Source organism: Pinus tabuliformis, chromosome 3_2, assembly GCF_031772625.1.
Source record: "Pinus tabuliformis cultivar Carrire ecotype Pingquan chromosome 3_2, CPIR1, whole genome shotgun sequence".
Taxonomy (NCBI): Eukaryota; Viridiplantae; Streptophyta; class Pinopsida; order Pinales; family Pinaceae; genus Pinus; species Pinus tabuliformis.
The window spans coordinates 612,093,893-612,118,771 of NC_142302.1; positions in this window are offsets into that span (position 1 = coordinate 612,093,893).

Genomic DNA, 24,879 nt, shown 5'->3' on the forward strand with positions numbered 1-24,879 from the left:
TTATGTAATGTAAAGGAGGTTGCCCCCTCGAAGAGGCTGAATTCTATCTATCTCTCTTTTCTATCTTTTTGTGAGCTGGTTTCATAACATAATAAAACCCAAAAACCCATGTTAGAATAAATAATTTACAAATTAGATCTACAAAATTATTTACACTATCTGTAACTATACAAGGGTTTTGAAAATTTAAAATTTGAGAAAATATTTTTATGGAATTTTTTCCTTTGATAAATGACTAAAAATACTTTAGAAACTTCAATGTACATTATAGCCTTAGAGAATGTTCAACCCACCATAAAAATATTTGGGATGCAAGCAACATTGATCTGAGCCCATGTTTGTTAACTTGGAGACCAAGGATTGAAGTACTTGCACACACTATGTATTTATCTCAAAAGTAATTTATTAGACCAAATGGGGAATAAAACCACATAATATTAGCCTAAAACTATCAATATTATGATTTTCTCTCCATATAAACGATACAACATATCTTACCAATATTCAACACAACATAGAAATGCTCGTAGTCAATACATACCACAAATCAATAAGTGTGAACACTTTGAATTTGCACTCTAAAGTATGTATTATGATACAATAATAGTTCCCATTGGGACAATATTTTACAACGATGCTTCCACAACAATTTTCTAGCCAAAGATAAACATGCTAGAGGCTCAAATGACTGTCTAATTTATAGGTACATCCTTCAAGTGGAAAAATAATACGTAGTTTCTTTGATCCTTGTCAAAATAATCTTGACCATTGATCAAAACTTCAAAATCTTTTAATCCTGGCCATTGATTTCTTAATTTTATGGAATTTTCGAATTTATTATTCAATTCCATTTTAGTTAGCTCAAAATTAATTATTTTGAGCTAATTTCCTAAAAAATTTACTTTGACTTAAGCATCAAGGTCCAAGGGGAAAATTTTTCTTGAAAAATGCAATATTCCCTTTCTGGAGGACCTTTAAAAATTGATTCCTTTAAGACCGACAAATTTTTCCACTTGGAGAATTCATTCTCCTAGGACAACTTAACTTGACTCTAATTAATTAAGTTTCTAGCTTAGGATTTATTTTCATTTTGTTAGACAAATTAATTAATTTACACATGAGGGGATTTAATTATTTCTCTACCCTCTTATACATAATATTTTACATTTTCGACCGTCAAAGGGGGAATCTACATTCAACATATCCCTCAAGACACATAACCCATCTATGACACAATATTATCTAGTAGACCAAGTGATTTGTACTAAAATAATTAATCTAACTAGCTTAAATTATTCCCAGATAAATTTTACATTAGACTCAAATAGAACACTAGGACTCACATAAGACTTTGAAAATAAATTTCACCCTAGATTTGGGGATTTAAGATCGAGGGGAAAAAACTTCTAATTAGTCATGTTTAGAAACACATATAATCATTTAGGTTAAAAAACATCCTAGGATATCCTAGGATGAAAATCATCACCAAAATCATAGCCTTACCTAGGTTGTTACATATAATCAAGGTCTTACTAGGATCATTTACATCATATGACTTATAGAAATGGGTGGCCATGACACATGGACTACTGATAGGTGATCTGATCCCATTGTAAAAAAATTGGTACTTCTGCTTCCATGGAACTCTGACAATTTGAGTTCAGTAGGTCCAACAATGGTATGGGGATTTATCTTCTACTAGTATTAAAAAATTGATGAATTATACTTTCATAATGATGCACTATACTTGGTAATCGATTGCACATTCAATTGACAAAAAACTAGAAAATTCTAATGCATGAAACTAAAAATAGTTTGGTAATTGTTTTTGCAATAAAATAACATTATATTACACATTTGATAATATTTTGCAGAGTTTATTTGAAGAGAGAAAGAAGACTCCTTATGAACCATAGAGGTTGCATTCAATCTAGTGAATAATGTAATTCAAAACATAAAAAATAAATAAAAAAAATATGTATGTTATAATCATAAAGAATTTTAAATATTAAACATATCAATGAATTGAGGACAATATGCTACCATTCTTTTAGTATATTTTAGGAGTTTTATAATTTTTTGAGTTCACACCTAAATTTACATGTTTATTCATTTGTTCACTCACTTTTCAATGCTTTATACACACAATTATAAAGTAAATGGATTTGTCGGAAGCAAATGAAATTATCAGTTAGTGATCAAACAATTCATTCCATAGAAAAGACGTCAATTACACCATGAGTTGAACAAACCATAAGAAGCCAATTCTTGAAAGGAAATGTGCAGCGTTCTCTAGATCATTATCATTGTGATTCCCTAAGAAATATTAGAAAGTTTATACTTACAAGCATTCAGAATATTTATCACAACCAATAAAATACCTAGCACCATGACGACTGACTTTGAATCTCAATGTCTAATCCTCACACCTATGATTTTCACCATAATAATCACCATCCATTCATAATAATAGCATTTGCAGTGATCTTCACCTTGAAACATGATTTTCAATCAGATTCACCAAAACCCATTGTTTAATAACAAAATTAGTGATCAAAACATTCAGTAAGATAAATAGATTTTTAATCCATTTGAAACTATATGTGGAACAAAAAACTGGATTAGTAAAACATCATACACCACTAAATGTATGACCAATTCATTTTGTATTAATTAAACAAAACAAAAATATATCTCAAATATCACAACCAAAGAAAAATACTACAACCGTAAATAAAGGAAAATAAAGGAAAAGATGATTAACAATCTTTTATCGAAGGTTTTACAATTTACATGCTTTGAAAAATAAAAAACATAGATGAAATTCCTAAAGATATGAAATTTATTAAATATAATAAAACTTTGGGGTTTGGACTGCTCGAAAAGATTGTAAGGTCCAGTGTAAGAGAGTAATATGCAACTCATTCTGATTGAAGACATGCCCAATGAAATGTTACATCGGTTAGTAATTTAACATGGATGTGAGATAGAAGTATGAAGTATGGAGTTTTGAATAATTTACAATTTTACAATTTCTTGATGTTCTGAAAGGTGGAGATGAGCTAGAGATTAAATGGGGAGGTTTGTGATAGGTTATGCACCACTTCCACATGCCTGAGGTGAGACACGCCTATATTATTTTGCAGGTGTATTGGAACAAAGATAATTTCAATGAATGTTCAGGCATATTGGAATGATCATATGCTTAGTTTTTAGCTCAAAAATAAGAGTTCTTAGAGTGGCTCAAAATTTGAGCGTTCGCGTTTGTCTTGGAGAAAGTATACTAACGCAACTTGTTTCGTCAAAAGCCAGTTCGTATGATAATGTTATTGTGTTCTGATTGTTTTCCTAAATAGGCAAAATTTACAAAAAAAATGCCTAGTAACTCCACATTTAGCAGCTCGTACTACTGATATTAGTCACTCCACATTCAGCAGCTCGTACTACTGATATGTATGGCAAGTGACTAGGCATGGTCAATGCTGGTCAATGACAAATCACAAATGCACAGGTGACATTGTCTCATTGGGTTGACCAATCACAAATGCACAGGTGACATTGTCTCATTGGGTTTAGGTGGTGTGTTGGCATGTTTCTATTGGTTCATTTTGCACCAATGAAATAATGCCATGTGGCAAGCCTAGATATTGCCACGTGGCACCTCCCAAAGGCCTTGACAGTCTCGAAGCAGTGGAGAAAACTATTAAGGTGGATGTCGGGGTTGAACCCACGACCTGCGGCATATCATACAAAGGTCCTTGCCACCTCCGCTACACCATGTTTCTTACCATGTATGAACTCTGCATCAATTTAAAGTTAAGCGATGTTGGGGTTGGCGATTAGGAGGGTCAACCCATAGGCTAACTCTATGCATGTGAACAGGCCACCACAAACTATAAACAGTTACATTAATCTGGTGGCTCCAACACACGAACTCTGATCTTTAGTGCTCCACATCTGAACGGAATGTGTTAACTGCAAACGGTTAGTGTTATCCCCGATAGTCAAGCTAACAAGACTATGTGGTATCCACCACATGTGATTGCATAAAAATTCGATGGTTGTGGTCAATTAACTCCATTGTCTTTGCGCTAATCGTGGATTTATCTTAGTGTTAATCCGGGTTTAAAATTAATTAAGCACAATTTAACTAGTAATTAACTGCAGTTGAAAATGGTGGCAAGTTTAGTAGTGCTCCCAATTTTAGGTTTGCCTCCACATTTAACGCGCTAACTAGAGGCATTCCAGAATTAGAGGAGAAATTGTAGGAAAAGACTTTTTGAGTCATAGAGAAGGCAACTTTCAACCAAATTGAGCTTAGGAAGAGGTGTTCTTGGTTAATTTGGACATTCTAAGCACATTGGTGCAGGTATAAGAAGCCATAGAGCTTTGTAAAACAACATTTTTCCATATTGAGCTAATACAGAGGCCTAAGCCATCAAAGCTGGACCAAGGATATGTACCCTAGGAGGGGTGAACTCCTTCATCAAAACACTACATTAAAGTTTCTCTTTGATGGTTTGTTGTACTTTGAATGTCCGCTATTCAGTATTTTTGTTTGAAGCTTTTTTTCTCATGAATTTCATTTTAAACTTAAGGAAATTTACTTGTTTACATACACAAACAACTAAGAAAACCACAATACAAAAAGCAATAAGCAAACAAACAACTAAGAAAACCACAATACAAAAAGCAATAAGCAAACATATGTTTAGAAATCTATAATTGATATTATCACAACATAAACTAACAATCAAAACCAGATCATGGAACAATGATCATTTCAATGAACATGCGGGCATCTTGGAACAAAGATCATTTCAATGACCATTCATCCCAGGAGCCTAGCTTTTTGGCGAGGATTGAACTAGAGCGGATGCTAAGTTCCTCACTTAGGTGTATGCTAGCATACACTAAAATGAACAGTGGAAGAAAAATGTGTTTGTAATGGAATGAAGACAAAAAAGAGGGAGTAAGAGGGTGGAAAAATGAAGAGATTGGAAGAGAGATGGAGGTAGCTGTAAAAAATAGTGGAAGCTGGCGGTGACAGGTGCAAGATCCATAACAAAGGTTTATGCAAAGTTGTCTCAACAACTTGGGAATCTTTGATCATAGTATTTTAGTGGAGAGTTAATGAAACGAAATAGTATGCATTAGGTGTAGGTAGGTGTGTCAACAACGCATATACAACATTTAACATGTGCATAGGGGAGGGAGGCCACTAGTAAGCACCCATATTCAGCCTAATAATATTGAAGATAAGGACTTCAGATTTCTCAACTTTTATAAAATATATTGTATCCAAATTTTTCATGTTAATGCATGTCAAGTGATAAAGTTTAGAAGTATAAAGTATATTAATATATAATACATACACTAGTGATTGAATGATATATTCGGTATGTTGCAAACGTCATCTAAAATAAAGTTTAAAATATAAAAATATTACTTTTTAATAAAAAATTATGATTTAAAAAATTATAAAAATATAAAATATTGCTTTAAGAATTATGTTTTTAATAGTTTTTGGGTTGTTAAAAATATTAAAAGCTTTTTTGTTCCATTTTTGTGTTTAACATTAAGAATAGGCGTGATACACTAGTAATGGTAACAGATTAAATAGACTAAGAAAAGTAGTTTAATTTATATTTTCAACAATAATATAATATTAATTTAAGAGTTTTTTTATTATTGATGTTGATTTAAATTGTTGAGGATGTAAAAAAGATATAAACCATTTAAAATGAAATAGAAAAATATGTTTTTAGATGGAATATAACAACGCAATTTTTTTATGAGCCTTTTTTATATATTTTACTTTATCTTACATATATTTTTTAATGTATAAATTAATGTAAAGTTCTAGAAAATTCAATGCTCAATTTATATAAATTTAGTAAGGGAAATTTATTATTCAAACAAATTCTTTAACATTTTTTAAATACAATTGTTTAAACAAACAAAATATGAAATATTTAAAGTATAACAAAATAAAATCACAGAGAAAAATTATATACACTAAAAAACAAATTATGAATTGCATTTTTTTAAACTTCCAATGTAATGATAGTATGTATCAAATTGGTGTAAATAAGGAAATTATATCCATAACTTTCTAGCTAAACTAACAAAATTGGATTACTTCCTTCCCCTATCTTTAGATAGACTTAATTCATATAGTTAATGTTAATATGAAAAATACATTTTTAAATATTTTTCATATAAAAATGAAAATTTCATTACAAGATATTTCCCTCGCAAAGTGATAAGAAAATAATATAAGGGGATGCCTAAAATAATTCTTGTAAAAAACACATTAGAAGATGAGTTTGAGGTTGAATCTAAAAATGATATTATAAAATCACATAAAGGAAAATCTCTAGGGAGGGCATAAAAAGGAAGAACAAAATAAATAGCTATATAACCCAAAGAAATGATAATCAATAACTAAGGTTGCCCTGTATCACAACCTATTCCACTTAAAGAAATAACAACCATAAGGAATTAAGAAGCTTAGTAAGAACTAAGATGGAACTAGAAATTCAACTAGTATGGAAGTGTGTAGAGGACTAAAATAAGTACATGGAGATATTGGAGTAGCACAATAAAGACATGGAGTCCAAGAATAAGCAAAGTTAGGATAGGGGATGAAATGGCATAATTAGACCCCATGTCGATATTTCACTAGGATGGGTGGATGATCATGCATGATGTCATTTGGATATACTGGTCATATTGTATGGTTTCTTTTGATGTTTTAGGGATGAAAAATGTGAATGTGGAATAAAATGCATATAACTAGGGAGGATATTATGGGGTATCTAGAGAGTCACATAGGGAGATAATTTATGTAATGTTGTCATAGAAATGGAATAAGTCAACATCGTAGTTGATGAGTAATAAATAGTTCCATCATATTGTTCTAAGAAATCAATTAATAATAACAGATAGTTAGCTCCTAAAGATACTAATGAGAAAGTGTAAATACACATGACCATTAATATATTCAAATATGTTGGATATTAACTCTTGTATGAACTATAAATTATATAATTATTATCTCTATATAAATTTTTTGATGGCGTTACCATATATTTATATTTATATTTATATATATATATATATATATATATATATATATATATATATATATATATATATACAAAATCACTAAAACAATTCGTTTTTAATGTTAAGAACAACACAAACATGTTGTAAAATGTAAATGCATTAGTATGTGCACCCTCGTGAATAGTATTTTGTATACTCTATGGTAAGAAGGCACACAATTATTGTAAAAGAATTACATTTTTATTCATGTGTGACTATATTTATAGGTTTTGATTTGTCATTAATTTTTTCATCAATTTCTTGTGTGAATCAATATATTGAAAGAATTTAAAATAAATTTAGAACTAATTCCTATTATTTAACAAAATGTAATAATAATTAATAAGGAAAACTAAGAAGTAATATTTCATCTAATTTTATTTCCTTAAAGTTAATTTGACAATATTGTCCCTTTTTACATTTCATTGAAACACTTAACCAATATTTCATCGAAGTGCATTTCCTCAAAGTTAATTTGTATATACTATATGTTTCTTCATTGCATTGAAACACTTTTAATGAATACAATTTGTGAATTTGTAATCATAAAAATTTTAAATTATTAAAATTTTTGTTATTGTGTTGATAGGTGCTCTCCAATCCAATATAATTGGGGGAGGTGTGTAGACTAAATGTATGTAAAATTTAACATTAACATCTAACAAAAAATAATAGTATAATGTCGGTTCAATTAAAAAATAAAAACATATTATATATAAAGTTAAATAAATATTATGTGTTTATCATGATAGAGAATGTGTAGGTGTAATTATGATGTGGATGTTGTAGTGTTCTTAAATCTTGGCTCAATTAATAATAAAAAGTTAAAAATAATAGAATTAATAAGTATGATTTGTTGTATTATAATTTTGTTTTGTAGGGAAACTTAGACCCTTCAATTCAAGATAGAAACTATGCTCTAGGAAAAATTGCAAAAATAATTATCACTGACATTAGCCAATGAAAAATTAGTAGTGGTCAATAGGAAAATAATCATAGTCTTGCTTTAGTAGGAACTAATAAATTGAGATGTGAAGTGGATAAGTAAATTTCCTTTTTAGGTAGAAGAACTTGCATAAATTTGTGGGTAGTAGCCACTATTATGTCTACATATTTACAATTTTACTCCCACATAAGTGTCGAGGAAAACATAAATAATGGTGGGAAGTAACTCTATATTTATTTATAATTATCCCTATCCATTATTAAAGAAAATACTTGCTTAAATTACGGTAGCAAGTAATTGGTGGAAATTATGTTATTTACTTGAGTATAAATTATTTTCAAGGATTTATTTTTAGATAATTTTCCTACAAAGCTTATGAAGAAAAAGTGACTACACAAATATCTAAAAATCATGCAAGAGTATTGCAACCATATTCATAAATGATGGCATAAAATATGTAAGGAAGTTATCTACATGGTATTGTACTATGCAAAGGCTGCAATAAGACCTTCACATTATCGTCCAACCAAATGTTCGAAAATTAGTTTTTTTAGTAATGTTGATTTTTCTTTTTCAAAGATAAACATTATAATTTTCATTGGCCAATAATAAATGTTTATTTTTGTGTAGCTTGGGAGGTACTCCAGGACCTAGTGTTCGAGGTTTGGAGGTCAAAGCACCTCAATCATGCTTGTGGGCTTAAAACCCAAGCCTATGGTTTTTCACCCATAGATTTTTGGGTCAAAACCATGATGATTCTTCGACATGTGTTGTATGAGGATGATAACTCTCGGCAGGATGATTCTAATGCAATGATAATCATCTGATTCCGAGTTGTCGTTGAGGAGTTATGAATTTTCGAAGTCATATGTTAGGGTTGTGACTTATGCTTAAGGTTGGCCTAAGCATATTTTAGGCATGTGACAGTCGGATAACCCCTATAACATGAAGTTTTGAAGCCGCTCTCTTCAGTATAAATAAAGGGTAAATATGAGGCATTAACTCATCCATTTGTGCAATGCATCCCTTGAGGGAGAAACTCGTTTGAGAGTGATATTTATGAGTTAGGCCACAACAAGGTAGGCTAGTCTAGCATGGATTTTAGAGGATTACTTTGAGGGTATTTTTAGGGTTCAAAGAGTTGGTGTGGAAGATGTGAATCCTTTCTAGGAGTTCAAGATGAAGGAGCTATGTTGCAAGTTTTTTAAGGGCATAAATGTGGCAACGAAAGGTTATTTTGGATAGGATGGAAGTGGCAATGTATATTTGTGATAGGATGCAGGCCTGGCCACCCCAAAACAGGGCAGTGTGGAGGTGTTAGGGGTTGTTAAGTGCCTAGAAAAATAAACCATGTCGAGAGGCTCCTTCCTAACATAGGCCGAAAAAATTTAAGGACTCTTTGGTGATTGTTTAGGGGTTTTTGTGGTAGTCCAAGATGCCCTAACCAGTCACGGTTAGGAACAAAAGGGAGACAACACATTTGGAGTAGTGTTTGGATGTGTGTTGGGGCATTTATTTGACCAGTGCTTAGATCTATTTGATGGGAAATCATAGGAGACCTTAGGAGTTGTTTGGAGGAGCCCACATGGACTGTTGGGAAGCTTACCAAGTAACCAAGGTAACAACAGGAACATAAGATGAGAGGCAAGAGGATAGAAGGAAGGAGAGTTTTAGATGTTCCCTTGGATGATGGCTTGATGATGTCCTAGGTGAGGACATATTGATGTGCCCATATTTGTGCAATATCTCCTCTATTGCAGAACAAAGGGAAAATTAGTGGAGTTTGTGGGTAGCCATGTCTAAGGGTCTCCAAGGTGTGGGATGCCCTAGCTAGGTGCAGATGCTACAATGTGGACTTCGTCACTCATGGACTATTGGAGGGCAGCATGAGAGTGGATGAAGTGTGGATGTGATTGGGCACTTATGGTCTACTAGAGGACAACATGATATTGTCCAAGTTGGAGCCCGGTCTGAAACACCTTGGTGGAAAAATGTAGTTGCAAGAGAGGAAATTGATGAGCTCAAGGGTCTGGTCAACCAGGAGAAATTTGTGGAGCTCGAGACTTCTGTGTGGAGGAATTATATAGTAAAGGATGGGTAATCCTCCTAGCCCATGTTCATTGTGGGAGATGGACATCTTGTACTGATAGGTGGCAGCCCCCCCTGCCTTATGTTGGTATTCATCGAAGTAGCATAGGAAGACCATAGTGGGCTAAAGTCCCTGAGTAGCTAAGGAGAAGCAATGGGAAGATCAAGAATTATTCATAAGTGGAGCTTTGAACATCTCGATAGGAATCTCAATGTGTTGATGGATTGATGGATGAATTATCAACAAGTGAGCATATTAGATAGTCGAGATTTAGAGCTCAGATGGACTTGGAGAATTGATAGAGGTAAGAGCTACAAGTTAGGAGTCCAAGGACTGAGTAGGCATAGGGTACAACCAAGAGGAGCTGAGAGATCATGCAACAGCTAGATGGTGAAAGTATCTTGTTAAGCGTAGATTGGTTGTCGATGTGCTCACACCAAGCCCCACTTTTTGTATCTTTTACTAATGGATCTATGAGGGTCATTATGCCTGATACAGGAGCCCTAGACTATTGTATTATATTTTTTTTAATATAATGAAGCTGGGTTGAAAATTGTAAAAACTTTTCTATATTCTATGCATGTGTGATTTAGTGTTGTTTATATTCTGTTGTGCAAAGTAGTATTGTTGAGATTCTTGATTTGGTAGTAACAACGATTTTAAGATTCTATCCTAGCCCCAAGGTCATGGAAAATCAACACTAAACTAATAGTGATCAATATACAAATTTATTATTAGATCCTTACCTTGGGAAATACTAATAATCATTCCATAACCATATCTGAATTAATTAATAAGCACATAAGCACATATACTTATAATAAATTTACAATATAACAATAACCATAACCATGGATATTCCCCCCACTTTACCATGGATATTATTAAATTTTAAATAGATTTTTTTATAATAGCATGGTCCAATCCATGGCTTATCAATACCAGATGCCCAAAAACCATAACGTATTTCACAATAAAAAAATAAAATGTAAAATATATTAAACTTTATACATATCATTGATTAATAGAGTGACAATTCTCGATCATATTGGGAGAGAGAGAGAGGATGGGATGTAGAGGGAGATGGAGTTATAGGAGGAGAGAGGGAGGGGAGAATAGAGATATATAAAGATAGAGGTAGAGAGAGAGAGGGAGTGGTAAGGGATAGATGGAGAGACGGTGAGGGAGAGAGGAGATGAGGGAAGATAGAGGGAAGGAGAGGATAGAAATTGAGAAATAGAGATAGAGGGGAAAAATGGAGGAGAGAGGGAGAGAAAGAGAAAGGGAGATAACTATAGGTTTGTGTTACACGTCATTTTTTCACATCAAGAAAATGACCATCAATTTGGATATTTTTCTATCCATAAATGTGTCCCAAGGTATTCCCATGCAAATTTAGAATCGAAACTATCCAAAAGAAGGTCAAATTACTGGATCCTATGGTTCAAAACCTAATTTTGGCTTCCTTCATAGTTCCCTAGTCAATATATGTGCATACTTAGAGAATCCCATTAGAAAATGCGCATAAGTGTGCTTTGTCTTACAATGTGGCCTATGAACATGACTTAATAAGTAAAAAAATAAAAATAAAAGTATAGGATAATTATAGTTTGTATCTATCCCAACAACCAAGCTTTGAATGGGTGCCTATTCAGCCCTGATCCCTCCCATCATGGAGCAACTCCCTTTCTTTGTGGAACCCTTATCCCGCTATTACTATATCTCATTCCTTGTAGAATGGATCCCAAACTTCCCATTCTTGGCCTATAAAGCTACTACAATTCTGAGGATTAGGTGAGGACTCTTGGAAGTAGGCTTATGCTATTAGAATAAGGTTGGAAGGCTATTCATTCAAGGAGAGGGTTGGAGATTATGGGAGGGGATTTGCAACATTAGGGCTTCAAGGTTGCATGTATATTCTCCATTTTTATTAATATAAAGGTAGTTTTTCTTTCTAAATTATGCTTCTAGTGTTATAATTTGCAGGATTCCTTGATCACCTACATAGAATTTGATTTCATATTGATCCATTTCGGTATATGATTATGTTAATCAGTTAATTTAGCTCTTATGCTATATGTTGGATGCTTTGATCTCGTGTATGTTTCTATATATGTGGATATCCTTCAGCACATATCGGAGAAGTTATGGGAAGCGATGGGAATATCTCTAAAGCATCGAGGAGAATCTAATGATAAAAATTTATGAATATGACTTTATTAGGAATTTCAACTTAAGTGGAAAGTTGCTTCTATCATACTATTTATTTGAGTCAAACACAGTCTAGAGAAAGGTAGCAATTATTGGTTGTTAGTTACTAGATTTTTCTAAAGTCTAGGGAGATCTCTCTTGTCCACAAGAGGGATAAGTCCATATAAAAAATTGGCGACTCCACTGGGGAATCATCTCACTCTCCATTGTTTTCCTTGTTTAACCTTTTGAACCTTCTATACAAGCCTTTATTGAGTGTCTAGAAATTTTCAAAATTTGGATTTTGGGTTTGGTTTGACTTGTTTTTTGTTTTTTCAAAATTTCCCTGTTGTACACACTTAGGCTTTAGGCATAGTGTGTACTTCTATTCATTTTTCTTTTAGCAACATAGCTTATTTTCACTGGCTTTCCCAAGACCTAAACGCATACCTATAATTATTTAAAATTTTAGTTTAATGCTCATTAAGTCAAAGATTTTTGGTTTTCCCTGTAAAGTTACACTTGTTTGTACCTTGTTTGAGTCTTTGTTAGTCTGGTTGAGTGCTATAAGAATATATGCTTGTGTTTATCTTGTTTTTCCAAGTTAGGGTAAAGTCTCATCTAGTGAATGGTTGATCTATCAAAAGAGAGATTAGTTGGTCTTGCCTTGTTGATTGCATGTATTTTTCTTTTGGTCAGACAAGGTCTTGAGTTTAGTTTTCACTTTTGAGAAAGATTTTTTTGAGTGTGAAAAATAACGCTTTAAAAGATTGAGTATTGTTTGTGAAAAATACTTCTTATGTTAGTTTCGAAATGAAAACTCATTTTCCCTTTGATTGTTGAAGTATTTATGAACTTTATTGTTTGCTGCAAGTTAAATCATAGCATTCAGTTAGAGAAAAAATCGTTTTAGTGATCATTGGTTTCTTTTTGCATTTTTTTGAATTTATAAGTAATTGTATGTTGACAGAGAAATTTCTTTATTTTTTGTGTTATCGGGAAAAATGAAAATGTTGAAGTTATTTTCAACATTTGAGTAATTTAAAATTAGATATATGCATTGTAGGAAAAGGGTTATAGTGGGATTTAGAGTTTTTTACAATTTTATTAAAGATTTAAAGAGTCTTTCCTTACTTTGGATAGAAATTCATGAATAGAAATATATTATTTCCATTTTCAATTGCATTAGGATTTGCATCAAGTCACAATTCCATCAAGTTTCACATGCATTACCTTTGATTAAACAACAACTCACAAAATCAATGCTAATAAAATAAATATAAGAGTTTTTATTCTTAGGGATATTTTCCACCTACAGTAGATCAAGTTGTAGGGCTTTTGAATATGAACATGCGTTAACTTTCCAAATGTAAAAACAAACAATATCATCTTATATTAGGCAAAAAATTCCATTCACTGCAATTTTTCTCATGGAAGCTCCCATTACAAATGAGTCAAGCATGCAATCATATCAGACCCAGTAAGTGATTGACCCCACTTCATTGGCTATGGTAGATCGATTTACATGTACTAAAAATGGTGCCAAAAGGTACTTGGGAGTCACTTGGAAGTAAACCTTAGTTTAACCATGTTGAGGAACTTTCAAAGGGATTGAGCTTTGTTACTCTACCCTTGTGTGTATGTATGATCTACAACTATCCCCCAAGGTTAAATTGTTTTACATGGTAACCTTAGTGACTATAATCTTCGGAATTTCACTTGAGGTAATGACGCAGGGGAAGTATCTATTGTACCTGGAACATATGTTGTCTATACCCACTTGTAAATTTCTAGAGGCTATTCTGCATTCGAGATGGCATAAATGAAGTTTACATGCACCAGATGATGTACATTAACTAGGATGTCATCATAGTAGGTTCCACACACTCTATATATAACCACGTTTGACTTTGATCTCTGCGATGTTGTATTTCGTCACCAACAGTGAGTTCATTGTGAAAAACTTGTTTGCATGGTTTGAATCCTTAAATATTTTAGCATGTGTTAATTGTTTGTTTTTACTTTATAGAGGGTTTAGGATTAGATTGTGAATATTTTTTTATTTTTGTGATAAAAATTCATCATGGCTGATTAACCAAGGCAGTCACGTATAATGTAGGGTAAACCCCCTAAATATACACGTAGTCAATTAGAGAAGATAAAAACTGAAAGGTCAAAATCAACAGGATCTGGAAGCTTAGAACAACCTAAAATATTTACAATTTTACATTTTCAGATAGTAGAAACCAAAGTGAATCCAATGCAAGAAGTAGAATTAGACTTAGTTCATTCTAGCATAGAAATTACTGAAGTAGTTCAAACTAAATCTAATACTAATGAAGTTTCAAACACTCAACTAACCAAGATAGACATAGAAGAACCTCAGTCTGATATTTCTCAACCTAAATCACCTTTGGTTATTTTAGCTCCTACTCCTACTCCACCTTCACCTCGAAGGAAGTTGATAATTACAACTAGATTACCTCCTAGATTGATTAGCATTGGAGACATTACTATCAACGAGGAGGAATATTCACCTCATACTCCAGTTACCACTGGTGAACCCTTTGATCCAAGAGTTTTTCGAAGAATCCCTTTAGATCCTTTACAACTTGATCCTTGGTATTCTACCCCTTTGAACTTTTTAGGTCCTAGCTTTCCTCCTCATTGAATTCCTTTTTATTCACAAACAAGAACCATGTCAGAAATTCCTCTTGGGAGCCAACCTATTGATTCATTCATGTTTAACAACTCCCTAGAATAATTCTTGTATGGTGGTCCATCAGTTCCTCTTAGATACTAGTCAATTACTAGTACTCTTTCAAGAGCTACTCCTTCTCCTCATCCTTCTACTTAGTCATTTGGTTTATCTACATCCATGCTTGAAATGTCTATGGTATCAGACCAATATAGTCATATGGTGTCTGGTAATTTAGGTAACCCTCAAGTAATCCCCACTAGTATTTATTACCTGCATGGGGGGAATATTCTTATCCTCCACCTGGAGGACAATTCTTTGTCGAATGTTACCGTATAGTTGGAGGTCAACCTTTTACTAGAAAGTATGGTCAAATACATCTGCCTAGTCTTAGTCAACCTGTTGTCGCTTAATCCTTGATCGGTACTCCTTATCCTATCATGAACGCTATTTGGAATCATGCTTTTCCTCAATAGTTTGATCCATTTTCTCCACAAGTGCTAGTTAATCAACCTGTCTAGCCTACTAGACAATATACTCCTCAAATGCGTATTCTGAACATTGTTGTACCTGCCCAGCAGCCTGTTTAGGGAATTCCTCAAACACTTATTCAATAACCAATCCAACAACCTGTTCAGAGTGCACCTGAAACACCTGTTCAGACACATATTTTGCAATCATTCCCAATTTCACCTTAGACACCCATCTTGAGAGTATTACAAATGATTGTTCCAGTTACTCCTAAAATTCATATTCATCAAACTACAAAGGAAAACCCTCAGGTTTTTTCTTTTCAAACTGGTCCGAGCATCCAATCTAGACCACAGATTACCTTTTCAAGATCAAGGTTATCAATTTCTACCTATTAGAGGACATTTTTTTCAAATTGCACCTTTCCAAGGTCAATCTTCCCAAAACCAACCTTTTCAAGATCAATTTATCCAAATTCAACCTGTTGAAACTCAATTTGTTCAAGGTCAAACTCTACAAGCTCAACCTCTACAGGGGAAATATTACTTAGGTAAAATTGGTCAAGCTCAACCTTTCTAGATTCAACCATACCCTGGTCATACTTACCAAGTCCTTGTTCAACCTCAACCTAGTATCATTCACCCTGGTTACCCTGGTGGAATCTCTATTCCAACTACATAAACTATTCCATGATATCCTAGGTATCCTCCTCTAGGGGTTGGACTTAACCCATAAGGTTATTAAGCTTTGCAACAAGACCATAACAAGCAATTGCCGTTCATTGCAACCATATATTTAATTTATTTATCCTGACTAATTAATAATCCTATTTACTATTATCTTTTTTTGCCAGTGATTCCCACCAAGCTACTTAGTGGCATACCCAAATTTGAAGTCAAATTGGGATAAAACCCATCTAATCATGCGATGACATATCATATTTTTCATGCATTGAATTATTTAATTGATGATTCTATCCGACTACACCTTTTCCAATGAACTTGAACTGGTTTGGCAACCAAATGTTACATAGAGCTACCTCGTTCTTATTTTCATAAATTTAAGTCCATGGAAACATCATTTTTGACCCATTTCTAGTTACTAATTCATTATGATACTTGACTCACATTTCTGATCATATCTATGAATGGAGACGTGGACGTCAACTAGTCAAAGTTTTTATTCCTGATCAGGTTTTATCTAAATGGCTTATGAAATCATTACTTCCCCTTATTACTGAGGATGTTTCTAAGGGAGGTTTCATGACCAAAGAGTAGGTAATTTATGATGTGCAATATTTAGATTTAGTCTATACTCAATCTGACACCTTTTAAGAAAAAATCTTGAATTTATAGTGCCCAACAAATGATCAAACATGATCTAATTCCATTGATGGTGTAATATGTTTTGTTAGCCAACAGTCTAATGTGAAAAAGAAAATTTCTAAATGTACTCAAACTTTTTCCATACAAGATTCACCCGTTGAAAGCCTTTCTTTCGAAGGTATTTCTGAAGTTAATGTCATAGAATAATCTACTGGAAAGAGTCAATAGTTCTGAGGTAAAAGAAGGGGAAATGTAAATTGAAACAAAATTATTTTCTGAAAGAGAAACCCACTAAAATGGAACCTGTTGATGAGAAACAAAAACCTTGTTATCATTTCCTTATTTGTAATGAGGATCATTTCATGAGGGAGTTCCCACATTGGGCAAGGGTTTCCAAATTCATTAAAGGTTCTTCAACTCCCACTATTTGCTAAGGATCCATTTCCTTTAGAAGACAAGAAAATGGTTTCTCATAATACATCTTCCTCTTCTGAATCGCAAGATATCATGATGATGTCTTCACAACAAGTTATGGTGGCTACCAAATCAAAATATTATAGATCTAAGGGCCTTATGGTCAATGGGAATGAGACTAGTTCATCTGGTCAACCTTCAAGTTTAATTCCTCCTCATTTTGAACCATTACAGATCGAGAAATTGAGTCTTTACATGATGATTTGACAAACTCCCAACGGTGTGTAGAAATAAGCTTTCAATCCACATGCTAGAGTTGCACAAAATTACAACATTGTTGAAGATCTATCTATGTCTCCTTCCATAATTTCAACTCTTGAGGTGCTCCAAACATGTCTAGCACAACAAAATTTATTATTATCAACAATTAGAGTTATTGATCCATAGGATTATAATCCAATTATCTTTGATCTTGAGAGTCATATAACTAGACTCCCACATCAATTGGAATTACACATTCCAGTTTTTGTCAAAACCAGACAAGTGTTTTGTACTATTGTTGATGAAGGAACTTCTATCTATATTATATCAATTTTTTGTTGTAAATATTTAGGTTCTCGAACCATCAATCAGACAAATACCACTCTGAAGGCCTTTGATGGAAGAGGTTTTCGTCCTTATGAAATTCTAAATGATCTGCCCATAGAAGTATAGGGTAAAATGGTCATGATTTAAGTTGAAGTGATTGATGCTTAGATTTATTACAATTTTTTTCTTGGTTGAAGTTGGGCCTACACTATGTCAGCAGTGGTCTCATCGCTTTTTTGAATGATACAATTTCCTCACGAAGGAAAAACTTGTGAAAGTAGACTAGTTGTCTTACTACACTCCAGACCCTAACTCTATGGGTAGCATACCATTTGTCAGAAAAAGAAAATTTTCTTTATGAGGATGTTGGTGTTTGTTTTCTTAAAGAATCATTGTTGATGGGAACCTTTCTGCTCCCTCCACCTAGCTTTCCTTCTAATTTTTCTGAGTTGAACATGATTACATCAAACACTATGGAATCATCTGATTTGTGGATAGTGCGTCAAAGTGTGAACTAACCCCCTATGGAAACGAGATGATGTTGATCCCTATTGATCTAGATTATCAGGTAGTCCAATCATTTTTCTGACCCATCACCTCCTGAGATTGATCGAGTAGATATGATCATTGATGATTATTCTCCTTTAAATTGGTTAGAACTAGTACCACTTTCTAATCCTTTCGATTATACATTTCCAACTAAAGAAAGTATTATGTAGGTCATGACCTCAGATGAGATGCCATGGAATGATTATCACCATTTTTCATATTTGCTATCCAACTTGGATAAAATCGATAATTATTTTTCAACTATGTTTTTTCCCTAAGATTGTAGATAGTCTAGAATGGCCCATTTCAGTTATTCAAGATGAATTTGAAAGGAATTTGGGTAATGTATCTACAAATATTTCCATTGAAACTCAGTCAAAACTGGAATTATTGAAAATATTGACATAGGTTCTTCGTGCTCATTTGAATAGATTCAAACATATAAAGCCCCATTTCAAGAATTTAGTGACATTTTTGCCCGGTTTTATGAGAAAATGCCAGGAATTGATCCAAGAATTATTGTGAATGAGATCAAGACTTACCCATGTGAAAAACCTTTCAGACAATGATTACCTCTTGTGCATCCATGAAAGGTTGTTGTGATGAAAGCTGAGGTCGAGAAACTTCTGAAAGCAAGTTTCATCTACCCGATTCCCTTGACTGATTGGGTGTCAAATATTGTAAATGTTAACAAGAAGTAGGGAACCATTAGAGTACGTTTCGGTTATAGGGATATCAATAGAGATTGTCCAAACCAAAATTACTCTTTCCATTTATCGATTAAATCATAGATGGTTGTGCTGGAATTGAAATATTTTCATTTATAGATGAATTTTTTGGCTACAACCAAATCAACATACTCCTGGTTAATCAACATAAAACAACATTCATTTGTCCATGGGGGAATTTTTCCTATCGAAAAGTGATATTTGATTAGAAGAATTATGGTGAAAATTTCCAATAGGCTATGCCTTACGCATTTCAGAATATCAAGCATATTGTGCAACCTTATTCGGATGACTTGCCAAATCATTCACTAAGATGGGAAGACCATCTAAATCATCTGAGAGTTATCTTTATTAGATGACGTCATTATATAAGATACGCTTGAATCCACAAAAGTGTGATATAAGTGTGCAATCTGGTTGATTGCAAGGATTCATCATTAGAAAGGAAGGAATTTGTGTTGATCTGCTCAAGGTTGCGCATTATGAACTTTCCTCCTCCTTCCAATCTTTGCCAACTCCAAATTTTGAAAGGGAAGCAAAACTTTATCCACTGATTCATCTAGAACTATGTTGAGTTAACCAAAGGGTTTACTCAACTCTTGAAAAAGGGAATCTCATTTAATAGGGATGAAGTGACTGAAAGGGCCTTTGAGACACTTAAATATGCATTGACCCATATACCATTGTTTAATCTTCCAGATTATCATCGAGACTAATTTTTATACTTGCCTGCATCCGATCCCACTATTCACATGTTTTTAGTTAAAGAATATGAATTGAACGAAGAGCATGTGATATGTTACTCAAGTAAAAATATGACCAAAATAGAAGCAAAATATTCACCTGTGGATAAATTGGCTTTAGAAGCCGTTCAAGCTGTCCATGATTATATCACTACGTTCTATTGGGCAAAAGCACTGCGATTTCTAATTGTAGCCCCATGGTTTACATTCTTACAAGACAATTGTTGGGGGGGAGTGTTCCAAATGGATAGTTATCCACTTTGATTTGGAATTCATAAAATCTAAATCTAAAAAATCATTTGTATTTGCTAAATTATTGTGTGACTTTCCCCATATTGAGATGGAAATTGAAGGAGAGGATTATCTTCCAAATGATCTCTCTTTATGATCAGTGCTTTAGATCCCTATTATGGAGTTATAATCATTTATCTTCAGACCCAAACATTTCATCCATAATTCACGCGAACTAATATTTGTTGTATCTGGTACAAAATCCAGCAATACAATAATATTTACGATACACTTTATCGTCGTGGGGCCGATTACATTTTCAAAGGATGTTTAACTCATGAGGAAGCCACAAATACATTAAATGACTTCTATTTTGGAGCCAGTGGTAGTCATATATCAGGGCTTTCCACTGTTGAAAAGATCATATGCATAGGGTATTTCTGGCCTTCTATGTTTAAAAACTATATAATTGTTGTCCAAAAATTCCATAATTGTTAGATCTACGACTGAAAAATCTGTGCACGTGCATCTCCTTTTCAACCAATCATTGTTTTCGATCCTTTCGCTAAATGGAGCATCAATTTCCTTACATGTAAACCTTACTCGGTGGGGGGGCATGGCTACATCATCCTTGTAGTAGATTATTTCACAAAATGGGCCGAGGTGATGCCCATATATAAAGATGATGGTGAAATAAATAAAATTCATTTTCATATTCAATCATGTGATTTCTAGATTTGGATTTCCAAAAGCCATCATCAAGGACCATGGCAGCCATTTTTGAAACTTTATGATGATCAATCTTACTATGAAGATAGGCCTACATGATGACAGTTCTAATCGATATTACTCGCAGGCGAATGACCAAGTAGGAGTTGTTAACAAGGTTTTAACTACCATGATTAAATGGATCATCGGGATCCATAAATTATATTTTCATCTAATGATTTTTCCATCCTTGTTTTCTTACTGCACCACAACAAACAATTTGAAGGTTTTTACTCCCTTCCAGCCTGTTTATGACATGGAAGAATTTTTACCTATTGAATGTAAAATATCGTCTTTAAAATTGGAAATTGAACTATTAAGAGCCACTTCTATCGAGGAAGAACATTTCATGTATTTAACACGACTCGATGATACTGACTATGATGTTGTATTAGCTAGTGAGGCCCAAAAGAAATCCGTGAAGGCACAATATGGTGAAAATGTAAAACCTCGTTCACATGCAGATGAAGATTTACTCTTGTTCTATTAGCAAGAGTGTGATAAGTTAGGCATTGGTAAATTTGAGCCCACATGGCATGGCCCATATGTCGTAAAATGTGCATTAGCAAAATGGGTGTATGAACTAGTTGATTATGATGGAATTCCTTTGGGAAAGCCCAAAAATGGCCTCTACCTAAAGAAATATTATGCTTAGATTGGGTAGTGAAGAATTTGTATATTTTTGTAGCATATCTTATGTGTGGAAAGTATTAGTAATTTGTTATGATTTTTTTCTGCTCCTTCTCCTGCTTATCTTGTGTTACACTTGGTTTGTAGATGTCGACGCTCCCTCAAACTTACATTGGCTTTGCTGATGGAACTAGTGATAGTACTCAAAATTTATCTTCTGTAGCCTCAGTAATTTATTCACCCACATATGAGTTAGTTTTTATTCATGGGATATGAATTTGTCAAACAATGAATAATATCGTAGAGTATAGCACAGTGATTGAGCTATTATCCGATGCCATTTAATTTGGCATTTGTTGATTGACCATTAGGTTAGATTTGCAACTCATAGTATTAAATTTGAATGGTATCTATTCAGTTAGAAGTTCTTTGATGTTAAGAATTATTTTTTGCGTTCGTCTCTTGGAAACAAAATTTGATTATATTGAGTATCAACATATTCTGAAAAATTTAAACACATTAACTAATGAATTGGCTAATTATATGTTAAATTGGAATTTGTAAAACATATGTAAAGAAATCAATGCAATATTCACCCATATATTGCACAAGATAGACTGAAATAGAAGTAGTAGCTTTCATTAGATAAATATGTGTAAAAAGTTTGGGTTTTTACAAAAATGTCACCCAAAGACATGAGGCCCCATGTCCTTTATTTTCCGAACATGCTGACACATCATCAAAAATAAAAAATCTAGCCCTAAGAATAGTGATTACACATGATGATGATGATGGTAGCATACAACAGTGCGAGCTACTCATCATAGAAAGTGGCTAATAGGACCAAGAAACCCACAATGTGCCTCTACTAGTGGATAGGCAAGTCATCTATCACAACATCTGAGATGTCAAAGGTAAAGCTCTCGAGGTTGTGTTTTGTCTTTGTCAATGCCTCTGTTGCATCCAGGTTCAGCTCTACGGGAGTTAATGTCTAATCTACACATCTATCATATCTTCGTAACCCTATTGATCTCATTGGTGCCACATCTGCATGAAAAATTTGGATAATTATTTTTGGATGCGTAAAAAATAATAAAAAACTCAAAAATTCAAAAATAACCAAAGTATGAAGTTTTTTTTTACCTAGATTTCCCCACAGTATCCCATCTAACAATGGCATATCTGGATCACCTGTGTAATCCACACCTATGTATATAAAATCCTCAGTCATAATGATTTGATTTTCCAGCCACCTAATGAAACTAGTAGTGTACTGGACCGTTGATCCATTACCACCTCTATGGTGTGTCATCAATGTAACCCATTTTACCATGCAAGGGTCATGAGGTCCTCCTCTATTTATAGCTACCTATCGAGCAAGAAGAGAAATCCACTCCAGAGAAAATGGAATGTCAAAGGCACAATACCCAAAAAAAATTGTGTATTTTAACCCTGGTTATTTGCTCCTTTAGATTGGCAACTACACCCTCATTCCAGTTGAATATAGTAGGTTGTAAACACTCTAAGGTGGTTTTAAATTGAGCCTTTGTGAGAAAATGAAGAGTTTCACTACCAAATACCTGTGCAATAGTGAACCCAATAGCTTTCAAAGGAAGCCTCGCTATGGTTTTGATGTGAATTCTCCCATCTTTGAGAGAAACCCCTTAAATACAATGTTGTATCAGATAGGTGGCATTTGTTTCACCACCTCGCCTGTGCCCATACAGAGACATTTCCACCCTACAACGTGGAAGCCCAGACAAGAAGTAAATATCATCATCATCAATAAGGAGCTGGTGATCTCTAATTATAAAACATTCTTCTTGACCACCCCACTTGCCCACCATCCACTCTAGCAAGTCTAGTTGGGTGTTCATGCCCGGGATGGTGAAGAACTTGTACATGCCACAATTTGTCAATGCCTGTATGGTTTTTGGATGTTTTACCATGGCTGTGTCTTGTTTTTTATGCTCATGATCTCTCCTCTCCATATTCAAAACACAAAACCCTACAAACAAGCATAAAAGATCATTAGAAATAATCATGGAAAAAATTGGCAAGAATTTTGGGTTTTTTCTATTTTCCCTTTTGTGCCCTTAGCATTGTGCACAACCCACTATGGTGAACAATGTGAATTTTCATGGTTATCTCCTTAGAAACCATGTGAATCAAGTTTTTTAGTGTAAAAAATATGGTTGATGTGCGCAAACCCGACATGGGTAAACTGTGCACATCAAGGGTGCTTTTCAATTTGAAAACCCTCCCCAAAAAATCCAAATCCATAGTGAAAATGTAAATAAAAACCATGAAAGAAAAGATCTCATAGAGGTGGTTTACTGTTATGAAACCAGCTCAAGAAAAGATAGAAAAGATAAGTCAATGCCTTGAATTCAGCCTCTTTGAGGGGGCAACCTCCTTTACATTACATAAATGAACAATTCTTCGATGATACAAATGACAAAACCTCATTTCTATATATAGGAGTCTAAGGAGTCACAATATAAACCAACCGACCTAACAATAATAATATAAAGCAACAAAAATAACAATAGAGGGATTCTATGGGGCACAGTAATAACAATATGGGGGCAATAGGGGCACAACAATATTAATAATGGGTATAACTACAATAGTAATGGGGTAATCACTAGTATTATAGGGATCCAACATGCCCCTCTCCTTCAAAAACGTGTTGTCCTCAATGCTTGAGTAGTTCTGGATACTTCTGTATAAAATTCTCATCCTCCCATGAGGAATCTTCAGCAGATAAGTTCTTCCACTTGATAAGATACTCCGAAATTGATCTATTTCGTAGCTATCGAGTTCTTGCTTCTGTGACTGCTTCCAGTTCCAATATAATTTTTCCTTCCTCGTCAAGTTCTGGAAATATTGTTTGAACTGGGAGCTTGTCGCCTATAACCTTCTTTAAACATGAAACACGGAAAACTGGGTGCAATCGAGAAGATGCAGGAAGCTCCAATTTGTATGCCATAGTACTAATCTTTTGCAACACCTTGTACGGACCATAATACTTTGGTGATAATTTATTATCCTTCTTAGCTTGCTTGAGGGACATTTGCTTATATGGTTGTAGCTGTAGGAATACCTAATCACCTATATCAAAACTTCTTTCACTATGATGTTGATCTGCCTGTTGTTTCATTCTATTCTGTGCCAACACGAGGTTATCCTTTAAGAGTTGGAGGACTTGTTGTTGATGTTCGATGTGATGTTCCACTGCCTGAACCTTAGAATTTTCTCTTAAATATGATGTCATGGATGGTGGTTGATACCCATAAAGTGCCATAAATGGGGTCATTTTTGTTGTTGTATGGAAGGAAGTGTTATACCACCATTCAGCTAGAGGCAACCATTTGACCCATTGTGTCTGTTTATCAG